Below are 12,939 nucleotides of genomic sequence, written 5' to 3'. Positions count from 1 at the left end.
AGGCAAGATACCGGCGTCTGTCATCCAAGCAGCTGTGGCCCATGCAGGTTAGATTGGTGACCACAAGGGAAAATTAAATAAATAATGATTTTTCCCTCCTCGTCATCTGTCGAACCCCCACCCCCCTCTCCACCCAGCCTCACCAGTCTTACCAGCACGGGCCGCGGCTGCATCCAAGTATGCACATCTGGTAGTCCAAGGACAGCTCTGAATTATGAACAAATCAATAGAATGTAAATTCCTTGTTGGTATGGCAGATATGTCACCATACATCAACAAGTCCATGATGGATAATGACATTAGACGAGTGCAAGCAGCTGTGGTGGCAGCATCTGTCACCCTGATGATCTATCTATTTACAGTTCCTAATCACTTCTGTGCACTCTCGTTGATAGATGGCATAGTGGCCTGTAGCCCTAAGCCTATCCAAATGGTGTGTAAGGATGAAAGTGTCAAACCACAACAAGCCTCACACTGATCTTCCATTCTGGTAATTGTAACTGCCCCGCTTTACTTACCACTACAGTAAACCAATCCCATCAATAACACAGAGTCTAACATGTGTTATAGAGTTGGCAATCATGCACCCTGGGAGCAATAAACTAAGCTCATCTATGGTGCCATATCCCTTAAGGCCAACAATATCATACCTTCTTGCAAGAAAACACATCCATCTGTCCATTGGTTATATTAACAATATATTAATAACTATAATAGCTCAATATGCTACTCAATCATCAGCCAATACAGAGCCTATGATGTGTAGGTATTACTCCATCTAGGATTATAGAACATGCTGAGAATCCCCTGATCTATTCTTCAACCCCTGTGTTATGGAAAAGCAAACAGAACAAATATACATAAAAAGACTTATGTTACAAACATTCTAACATCTGTTGCTTAGAACCCACAGAAACATCACTACAGATGTCCACATAGCCTCGCTTGCTATAAATATATGAAACTATAACTAATTACAGTCACTACTCAACTTGTTCTAATGTGATTGCCACCCCTTACACCGCCTCAACCCCAAGAAGAATCATCTGTGATGCTCCCTGTGTTTCTTGCTTTTCCACATTATTTTTAGCCTGTACAACGTGGCATACTGTACATTCATCAGTGTCAACTTCATTTCCACAGACAAGAATGCCCTCCTAGCTTCTTGTGCCACAGTTGTTGAGTGACATCCTCCATGTGTCACAATTCATACTACCCTTGCCAATTGAAACACCACATTAGAGCCACAACAGTTCAGAAAGCATACCAAAATAGGCAAGGGGCACACATGGCACAAGGTGCAGTGCCAGCATGCAACGTGCCTTCATCACCACGAAAATTGAACCATGTGCGCTACCAGCAGCTACTCTACAAATGTTTTCAAGTTGTTTTTAGAGTTGATATACAGAACTCCCATAATGCACATTTTGTTCCATTGAGATCTTGCTTCCAAGTCTTTATTTTTATCTCTGATGACCACAAGCATCTATTCCGTAATTGGGAGATTTTAATTGCGCACATGACATCACCTTTAGTGTGAGAGATTTGGTGATCTGCCATGTCATGTGGATCCCCTGCTTGCCCAAACATTTCTGCATCTGGATCATTCTGATGGATAAAATATTGATTTTGCTATTTATCATGTTCAGGCGATTCAGCATGTCCAGATGCAATGCTCTAACAATTATATTGTCATCGTCCATCTTTTTTTCTGAAACAGAGTGTCTGTGTGGCCTGCTTCACTATAAGCCCAGTAGTTGATTCCCTTCTCCTGAAGGATGGCCTGAATGGCTTCATATCACCTTTACCCACATGACTCCAGTATCCTGATATGGCCACTGCTTCAGTACAATACTAGAAGTTTGTTGAAAAACTTGCCGTAGTTGTCACAATAACATCAGCCCCAGCAAATAGGGCATCTTAGTAATTTCTGCTCCATTTTCTGCACCATCCATGATACATGTCGGACCGTGCGGCCGAGTTCCCTCACTTCAGCCGCACGCAGACCCAGGCCTCACAATGGTATCCATAATTATCAGCTAACTGTATTGCCATTGCCACCAACACCCCAGGTTCTCCCCCCAGCTGTAGCTACAAACATCTCAGCACCCCGGTCAACCATTAAGAAGAAAATGGCTCATTCTGTTCACAGGCCTCCCCCGAATTCCACAAGGCATGCTTTACAGCTCGGTGACATACTAAAGTATACAGAAAAGTGAAGTATGGAATGCTTGAATTAAACTCAGACACTGTTAATTACTTGGGGTTACGTCCCAGTCCATCATTATTTTGCACACCATGACATCTCCGTTTGGACCCAGTCATAATTAACATCTATCTTGACCCTGATCCACTGGGGACAGTCTAGCCTGAACTACCAGGCCGGGTCCTCCTCGAACTAGAACACAAGCCACACAAGACTAGTCTGTTTCAAGTTAGCGTTCATCAGTCAGGTATAACTTGGTTCCAGTGACATAGTGTGCATGGGATCCAAATCTGGCCATACCCTGCCCACTTGGGGCAACACTCTACAGTATACAAAAAAGTGATTGATGGAATGCTTTAATAAATTTCAGCCACGGGTATTACATGGAGGCTCCATCCCGGTCCTTTATTAGTTTGCATGTCATGCCTCCTCAGTTTGAAACCAGTCATATGCAAACCAGTTTTGATCCCGCTCCAATGGGAAACGCACAGCCTGAACTGCTAGGCTAGGTCCTCCCTGAACTGGAACACAAGCAACCTACGACCAGTTTCGCCCTGGCTAAGGCTCATCAGCCAGGTATATCTTGGTTCCAGTGACACAGTGTGCACAGGACCCGCTGGGCATAACCCTCCCTAACTGAGATGAATAGTAAACTCCAGCATACGGCCGAACCGAGTTAAGCACATAAATAAATAAATGAAACAAATTACATTGCGTGCACTGCAAGTGCAACCCAATCTGTGGTGCAGCGCTCGCAATGTAATTCTTATTATTTATTTATTTATGTACTTAACTCGGTTTGGCCGTATACCGGAGTTTACTAACCCCACCCTGCCACTGCCCTACCTCACTGCCCCGTAGCACTCCCAGAACATGGCGGCTAGCGGGTGTGGCTAGTCGGGAGACTCGTGACTCTCGTGTGTCTGTGTTGTACGGGACGTGAGCGGAGCAGCTGAGGAGCACCGAACGCCGGAAAACGGAGGCTTGACTCTCTTTCTGTTAACAAGGGGAAGACGCGCTTACCTCCGTGATTGTGCAGCCGCGGGGGATATTTGGTTATGTTGATTCAGCCGCCGCCACCGCTACCGCGATTAACTTAAAACAAACTGTGCTGACGGGAAGCGGCAGGCGGGCGGGGCGGTAGCCGGGCTGTACCTATCGGCAGAGACGTAGGGTGGAAGTATTGGTGCACGGAGTAGAGGTCTGGACTGTATGACTTCAAGCCATCTGGAGTTTGAGGAAAGAGAACCTTCTCTCTTTGGACCTGCTGAGATACGATTTTCTTTCCGATTTGAATATTAACACATAAGGCAGTCTGGAGAGGATTATTTACACTGACGCGGCAGGAGCCGTGACACCCTCTTTCTCATGTTCTGCTGCTACCTGCAAGTCAAAGGTAGGATTACACGATACTTCAAAACAGCGGTTAATACATTGGTTTAAAGCAACATATGAGCTCAAGAAGGGGAGAAGAGCTGTATATAGATATAGCCTTTGCTGTTCGGGGGGTTGTAAGGAATCCCTTAAATTAAAACTACCACGTCCACAATGCAATGGGTCAAGTGGGACCTTCTCGAATATAGTTTCATTAGTCCCTGACCTGTATATGTCAGACAGGGAGACCCAAGGCTCCCAGGCTTCGGAATATACCCTTAGAAGCAAGGGAGGGAAGCAGCCTACTCTAAATGTTCCCCCAGATACTCCTTCCTCAGCTAAAGCTAAAGCTAAATCCAAGGTAAAATCTTTAAAGAAAGCGGGGAAAAAAGCTGCTAAAGCCCAGAAAGTAGTTGAGAAGCCTAAACCACCTCCTTCCTTGAAGGCATATTTTAAAACTGTGCCTTCAGTATTGGAACTCAAACTGTCGCAAGAGGCTTCAGCCGGGGTATCTATAAGGGGGGTACAAACTACTAATAAATACCAACTTTTGGAGGGGTTAGAGATGGACTTGGAGCACGAGGAAGCCTCTGAGACAACAGAAACTCCAAAACAAAATATTATACATAGTTCTGAGGACAAGGATTCTGTATTAGTCGAAGAAGTATCAGCGCATATAATGAACGCTAACAGTGAGGACAGTTATTTGCCAGCATCCACAGACATATTAGACATGGACCATTCAGTGATAGCAATGCTAAAAGCCCTGAGTCATGAGGTTAAAAGTGGTTTTGAAGCGACATTAATCAACCAGCAGGAGATAAAGGAGAAATCCGACGCATTTGCCGCTAGAACTACTGAGCTAGAAACCTCAGTAACGGAGTTAAAAAAAACTGTTACTCAACATAGTAAAAAGCTTGAGGATCTCGGCCTGAGAGAGCAAGGTCTCCAAGAAAAAATGGAGTCTTTGGAAAATGCACAAAGGCGAAATAATCTGCGTCTTTTAAAAGTTCTAGAAGGGGCAGAAGGGGGGAAACATTAAAGCCTTTGTCGCCAGATTGATCAAACAATCTATTGAACTTGACATATCAGAAGAAGAAATAATAAAAGATATTCAACGAGTTCACAGAGACCCATTCAAGTTGAACCCAAATAAAAGCAGACCAAGGAAGATCCTGGTACACTTTTTGACCTATACCCTAAAAGAAGAGATCCTTACCAGGGCGTTAAGAGCTAGTGAACTCCTGACAGATGGGATTTCTTATCAGATTAGATCTGATGTGTCCTCCATTACAGCTTCTAGGCAGTGGGAGCTTGGTAAATTGCTAGAACCTTTCAAACGGCTTGGCGATACCGCTCAGCTCAAATTTCCGGCATCACTGAAAGTGATGTATAAAAATAAAATGAAAGTCCTAAAAAGATTGGACGAGGCAGAAGAATATCTTCAATTACTTACAGATGACAACTTAAGAGAGCAAGATAATAAACGTTAAGGTGTTGAAAACCTTAGCTTATGCATCAATCATTACTAACTTTAGTCATATATTCTTACTGCTCTTAACATATATTGAGCAGACACCCGAGAAGATGAAGAGTCTCAAGGCCTAGGTAGGCCAGGAAAAAGGAGGGGGGTTCTCCAGGGGAGCACGGGAGGGGCAGGACAGGGGGTGGGGGAAGTGAGGGCACTGGGTGGGGAGCATCTGGGGAAAAAAAAAATATATATCCAATTCGCCATTTTCAAAGTCTCATTGGGTACACATTTGTCAAGAGAAATAGCGCAAGGTAGGGTAGCGTATTTATCATATATTAAGATTCTTTCGTGGAATGTCAATGGGTTGCGTGTCAAGCATAGGAGAGAAAGAATTTTTCAGTATTTAAAGGATGCACCTGAAAACATTTTAATTTTACAAGAGACCCACTCCACCGAACAAGAACTTAGAGATATTTTTAAGGGAAACAAGTGGATCCAGCAGGTGATAGTCACTTCACAACAAACTGCTACTAAAGGGGTGGCTATATTGATTAAATCTAATTCCGAGATAACTTTGTTACAATCTAAATCTGATCAAAACTGGAGGTGGGTTATAGCGAAAATAAAGCAACACGCCAACAAATTTACGATCGTAGGTTACTACGGTCCTAATCTGGATGATACCCTTCCTCTTAACCCCTTGCACGCTCATGACGAGCTGGGCTCGTCATGAGGTAGCCTCCTCGCACGCTCATGACGAGCCCAGCTCGTCACATAACATGCGTTTCCGCAAATCTCAGCGTGCGAGCGGAATTCCACCCGCACGCATGCGGTTTAAAGACCTCTTTGTAGAACTTTTAGATTATGAGGATCCGGTGATACTGGCAGGAGATTTTAATTTAGTACTAGATTCTCAGCTAGATAAATCGACTACCTCAAGGACCTCACATAACCCCAAAACTAGAGCTATACTACTAAATGCGATCTCCCAGTTTGGCTGGAAAGATATTTGGAGACACAGGAATGGCACAAAAAGAGAATTTACATTCCACAATAAGAGATTACGGCATAAATCTAGGCTAGACTTTTTCTTGATCGCAGAACATCTAGGTCAGTATGTGGAGGAGATAAAACATCTTGGGGCCCACATTTCAGATCACTCAGCGGTAGCTTTAACTCTAAAACTGTCAGGTCCACAGTTGGTCAAGAGATGGACTATAGACAGAAGTATTCTGCTGGAAGAAGAAGTAATTGATAAATTGCTTAAGGAATCAAACGAGTTCTTCACTCTCAATCTAGGTACTGCTACACTCCCGGTTGTCTGGGACACATATAAAGCCTTTTTGAGAGGGCAATTATTAGCACTACAGATTGCAAATCATACTGCATATAAAGCGCAAATCTCACAGATTGAAGCAAGAATCACGGTTCTTGAACAAGCTGTACTAGACCACAGCCTGACAGATCAAGAGAATAATAAGAAAGATTTGTTATCATGCAGATTACAGTTGGAGCAACTATTAGATGGAAGGCTGAGAAAACGTTGGCAAGCTAGTGCATTGGCACACTTCGAATACGGCTAGGCCAGCGGAAAACTGTTAGCCTGGAAAACAAAAAAGGACATTAAGAAGAACTCGATTAAGGAAGTGCAGATAGCAAATACGGATGTGAAATCAGATAAAAGAACAGAAATCAGGCATTTTTTCATCATTTTGAGGAAGTTTATAGAGAAGATCTCCTTCCACAAAAGCAATCAATACAGTTATGGTTACACCAATATCAGGTTAAAGTTTTAGATGATCAGGCCTCCAACAATCTTAGCAGAGGATTTAGTTCTACTGAAATAGCTTCGGCGATAGATTCCGCCAAGAGAAGTAAGGCTCCAGGCCCTGACGGGCTACCCCCTGAGATTTATAAAGTGCTAGCACCTGTATTAATACCAGTTTTGAATATGCTTTTCACCTCTATATACGAGGAAGGAGGCAAAATCCCTCTTTCTTGGAATGATGCCATAGTGGTCCTTATCTTAAAACCAATGAAGAAACCATCCCAATGTGATTCATATAGGCCTATCTCCCTCCTTAATACTGATTATAAGCTCATGGCAAAAATATTAGCGGAGAGGTTAAACGGGGTAGCAGGGCAATTATTACATTTAGATCAAAAGGGTTTTGTCAGAGGTCGCTCTATACAAGATCTTACACAAGCCTTGGTGGGTGCAATAGACGTTGCTTCACAATATAAAGTCCCACTAGCGGTTAACACATTAGATGCCGCAAAGGCTTTTGATCGCGTTAACTGGGAATTTTTGGTTAAAGTACTAGAAAAGGTCAATTTAGGTAGAAATTTCTGTAGGACAATAGCAGCTTATCTCATCCCATAAAAATTCAAAGAGGGACAAGACAAGGATGTCCGCTTTCACCCTTGCTCTTTGATTTATATATGGAATCATTCGCAGAAAAGATTAGACAAGACCAAGACATCCCACCGTTTAAATACAACAACTGGGTTAAAAAAGTTGTTTTATATGCGGAAGATTTGATGCTATACACTACTGACCCTATCAAATCTATCCCTCTTATATACAAAGCAGCAGAGATGTTTGGTCAAGTTTCTGGATATCTGATTAACCAATCTAAATCAGAATGTATGTGTTGGAATATAACCCACGCAAACTCCATCTCAATTTTGAAACACCAAATCAGATATCTGGGAATTCAAATCACGCAGGACATAAATCAACTTTCGGAAAAAAATCCCTAAAAAGTTGGTCATTTCTTCCTCTGACCTTAATCGGAAGAATCAACATAGTAAAAATGATGTTGCTACCCAAACTAATATATATATTCCAGAATATTCCACTGACCTTCAAAGAAGCCAGACTAAAGAAAATTCAAGCTAAATGGAACTCCTTTATTTGGGCTTCAAAAGGCATAAGGATTTCCTGGAAAAAGCTCCGTAGAAAGAACACCAAGGCTGGTCTATGTGCACCAGATCTGAGAGTATATGCCTAGACTTTATTATTGGAGGCAGGACTAAGACTATTCGATAACTTAGGGAACACAGAATCGGACTGTATGTTCCAAACATGTTATCTGAGATCCAGGGAGGATCTAATGCATTTTTGTTTAAGTTTGGAGATATGCGTTATTTCAAAAAAGTACGTTTAAAGATTCTTAGAGACATGGCATATGTGTGGGCTAGAGTCAGGAGAGCGCTGAATATCCCATATTACTCTGCTATGGCCCCAATCTGGGACTCACCGGGCTCTCCTGAATGGACTAAAGACTCACTATCTACAGCTGTACAGAGTTCAAACATCAGAACTTGGGGTCAGTTATTGCCTGAAGGGAATCTTTTGAGTTGGGAAGACATTTCTGCCCTTACGGATAAAAATGAATCTAAATTTAAGTACCTACAAATCAAAAGCTGGACCCAGGCTGTAACAGGGGATAAAGGTGTTAAAACTGTATTAGATGAGCTTTTAATGAAGACACCGAGATCACTCAAAACATCAGTCCTCTATTGGACAATTCTCGAGGAGGAAGATAGAGATTTCGCCCTTCCAGAACAGCTATGGAGGGATCAAGTACCGGACGTCGACCTGCAGACCTTATGGCAAGTATCCTTTGATTTACTACATCTTACGGTCTCACCTGCCAATTTAAAGCGAAATCACTTGTTTTCTCTCCATAGAGTATATTGGTCTCCAGCCAGGCTTGCTAAATTTTCGAAGGGGCCTACTCCCTCTTGCCCAAAATGCAATTTGGAAAAAGCAGATGACCTGCACATGTTCTTGACTTGTCCCGCACTCAATGAATTTTGGTTAGAAATACAAGAAGGTATGAAAGCCCTCTTTGGTTATGAAATACAGGTTAGTACGCAACAAGTTTTTTTTGGAATTTCTTCTAATTATGAAAATGTACCTCGTGATAGTAACAAGTTATTTTTGTACTTAATTGTTTTGGCCCGTAGGGAAATATGTACACTCTGGGTGAGCACCACTGTCCCGATATATGCAGATTGGATAAGGGCAATCAGGCATACTCTTAGTCTGGATAGCATAGCGTGGAAGAGAAGGAAGCATTTTTGGACCCCTGTATAATTTGGCTCGATGGATTATAACAACTTTGTCCAATGATTATGCCTTTTTGCGGAAGGATCTACCCTAAGATCAGTCTAAGGGTCTGGTAAAGTGCGAGACTAAACTGACTCTTTACATGGTGGAACCGTGAGATCTATACTGGGTGTTCGCAGAAAGAGCTTCCATAAAGATTCTCGGTATAATCAATACTGAAAATATCTTTATTGGCGTATGAGGACAAAAAAAATATATATATATATATATATTGATTTTGCTATTTATCATGTTCAGGCGATTCAGCATGTCCAGATGCAATGCTCTAACAATGATATTGTCATCGTCCATCTTTTTTTCTGAAACAGAGTGTCTGTGTGGCCTGCTTCACTATAAGCCCAGTAGTTGATTCCCTTCTCCTGAAGGATGGCCTGAACGGCTTCATATCACCTTTACCCACATGACTCCAGTATCCTGATATGGCCACTGCTTCAGTACAATACTAGAAGTTTGTTGAGAAACTTGCCGTAGTTGTCACAATAACATCAGCCCCAGCACATAGGGCATCTTAGTAATTTCTGCTCCATATTCTGCACCATCCATGATACATGTCGGACCGTGCGGCCGAGTTCACTCACTTCAGCCGCACGCAGACCCAGGCCTCATATTGGTATCCATAATTATCAGCTAACTGTATTGCCATTGCCACCAACACCCCTTGTTCTCCCCCCAGCTGTAGCTACAAACATCTCAGCACCCCGGTCAACCATTAAGAAGAAAATAGCTCATTCTGTTCAAAGGCCTCCTCCGAATTCCACAAGGCATGCTTTACAGCTCGGTGACATACTAAAGTATACAGAAAAGTGAAGTATGGAATGCTTGAATTAAACTCAGACACTGTTAATTACATGGGGTTACGTCCCAGTCCATCATTATTTTGCACACCATGACATCTCCGTTTGGACCCAGTCATAATTAACATCTATCTTGACCCTGATCCACTGGGGACAGTCTAGCCTGAACTACCAGGCCGGGTCCTCCTCGAACTAGAACACAAGCCACACAAGACTAGTCTGTTTCAAGTTAGTGTCATCAGTCAGGTATAACTTGGTTCCAGTGACATAGTGTGCATGGGATCCAAATCTGGCCATACCCTGCCCACTTGGGGCAACACTCTACAGTATACAAAAAAGTGATTGATGGAATGCTTTAATAAATTTCAGCCATGGGTATTACATGGAGGCTCCATCCCGGTCCTTTATTAGTTTGCATGTCATGCCTCCTCAGTTTGAAACCAGTCATATGCAAACCAGTTTTGATCCCGCTCCAATGGGAAACGCACAGCCTGAACTGCTAGGCTAGGTCCTCCCTGAACTGGAACACAAGCAACCTACGACCAGTTTCGCCCTGGCTAAGGCTCATCAGCCAGGTATATCTTGGTTCCAGTGACACAGTGTGCACAGGACCCGCATCTGGGCATAACCCTCCCTAACTGAGATGAATAGTAAACTCCAGCATACGGCCAAACCGAGTTAAGCACATAAATAAATAAATGAAACAAATTACATTGCGTGCGCTGCAAGTGCAACCCAATCGGTGGTGCAGGGCTCGCAATGTATTTCTTATTATTTATTTATTTATGTACTTAACTCGGTTTGGCCGTATGCCGGAGTTTACTAACCCCACCCTGCCCCTGCCCTACCTCACTGCCCCGTAGCACTCCCTCGAGGAGCCGCCACTGGTAGAATGCCTCCCCTCCCAAGAATAACAAAAGTCTTAAATGAGTTTTATGAAGCCACTAATTACAGTACAAAGAGTAGTATGTCAGTAAAGGCAACATTAGTTCATGAAGCACATCCAAGGGTAGCCTTTTTTTCATAGAAGGTGATCATAAGAAAACAGAAAAGCCCCGGCCAACTATAGCGCACACTTTCAAAATGGCACACCTAGATGGCACAGGAAACATGGTTGATGCAAGTAAACACCCCTGCACAACTAAAACTGACTGGGGAGTTGGGAATACCAGAGAACACAGGTGAAAAAGCACCCCCCTCCCCAAGAATATTAAAATACACACAAGAGTTTTACAAAGCCTCTAATTAAACTGCAAAGTGCAGCATCTCAGTAAAGTACAGCGTCTGCCTTTGGCCTAATCTTATTTTGACCCTTGATTCCATCCTACCCTCTCCGCAGGGGTCTCCAACCAGTAGCTCTTGAGCTACTGTAGCTCTCCTGCTACCTCTGAGTAGCTCACCTGTGTGCAGCTCAGCTTATTAAATTAGAAAGCTTTTGCTTGGTTGAATTAATATACATATAAAAAAGAAATGAATAATATTAATATTAACACTTATAATATTAGTATCTCTAAATGTGTTTCATTGAACATAAGTATCTTTTAATACAGAAAAGGTGGGAGACCCCTGCGAATCCCGGAGCCTAGAGGTCCATTAGTCAAAGGTTAGATTTTGTACCTAGGAATAAAGAGACAGACAGGAAGGCGGTCTTTCTGTTTTCAGGCATCCAAACTTTAGAACTCCCTACCACTTCAGCTGTGTCAGCGCCTAAGTAAAGTGATCTTCAGGTAATAGCTGAAAACCTAGCTTTTGTAATTTTATATTAGACATGCCCTGGTTATGTTGTTGTGCATTAGGACTGGGAAGCCCTGGTTGGGTAGCCTTGTTCGGTATCTATTCTAAACATAAACACTCACAGAAAACAGAGTATTTACATGTGCATTAGAGAGCAGGTCACAAGAGAAAATGATTTTGTTGTTGAGGGTCATACGTTCCAAAGAAGAGCATAAGGTTTATAGACAGTGTTCTTTATATTGTGCAAACCGAAGGCAAAATCCATAGGAAGAGGTTTTTACATTGTGTAAATCTCGTGACCAGTCTAATAGGAAAGGGATTTTATATTATGCCAGTACTGTGAAAAAAACTTTTTCTGTTGTGTGTAAAATCTTTAGTAAATTCAATAGCAAGAAGTTTAGCAGTGTGTGCAGTGTTTTAATATTGAATGCATTGATTTTAAGCATTGTTAAAGATATTTCCACGCAATCCCTAGCTCAGCAGAGACAGAAGAGATCTGGCACTTGATGTGTATATTTGTAAATGTATGTGTATTATTTAGCAGTGTGCGAATTGAAGTATTTTTCAAAGTAAAAGCATAAACTGAATTAGTAGATTTATTAAGAGTAATTTTGTGGCCGATCCATTATAAAATTCAAGCCTACACCAGAATCCTGACTAAAGGTCTGATTTAGATCTTGGCGGACGGGTTACTCCGTCACAACGGTGACGATATCCCGTCTGCCGAAATATTAATCCCAAAATATCCTATGGGATTTATATTTCGGTGGATGGATATCCGTCACAGTTTTGACTGACTAGACTAACCCATCTGCCGAAATCTAAATCAGTCCCTATGCCTCGGGCTTCTATGCCTCACTATCCTTAAATGTATATGTTAAAGGGATAAACATGATGCTCAGTTTGGGTCCAATAGTGACCCCACTCCACCGGAGGTAACGACGCCAATTGTCATAATTAGAACCCAGTAAATCCTAATTCCTCTGGGATCCCTCAACCAGTTCTTACAACACAGTAAAATACCGCGCAATACTATTCATTGCAACCATGCTATGCAATAGAATAGTGTAATTCAACAATAATAAGCTATGCAACAATGCTATAAAATGCAATGCCTTAAACAGTATGCCATAATGTTCAATGCAATACCGTTCAACTATGCAAAATATATAAAAAACACTCACAAGGGTGCAATGCCATTTATCTATTGCATTAAATGCAA

This window comes from Lissotriton helveticus, chromosome 8 (genome assembly GCF_964261635.1).
Source record: "Lissotriton helveticus chromosome 8, aLisHel1.1, whole genome shotgun sequence".
NCBI classification, from domain to species: domain Eukaryota; kingdom Metazoa; phylum Chordata; class Amphibia; order Caudata; family Salamandridae; genus Lissotriton; species Lissotriton helveticus.
Note: the sequence above shows the minus strand (reverse complement) of the source record.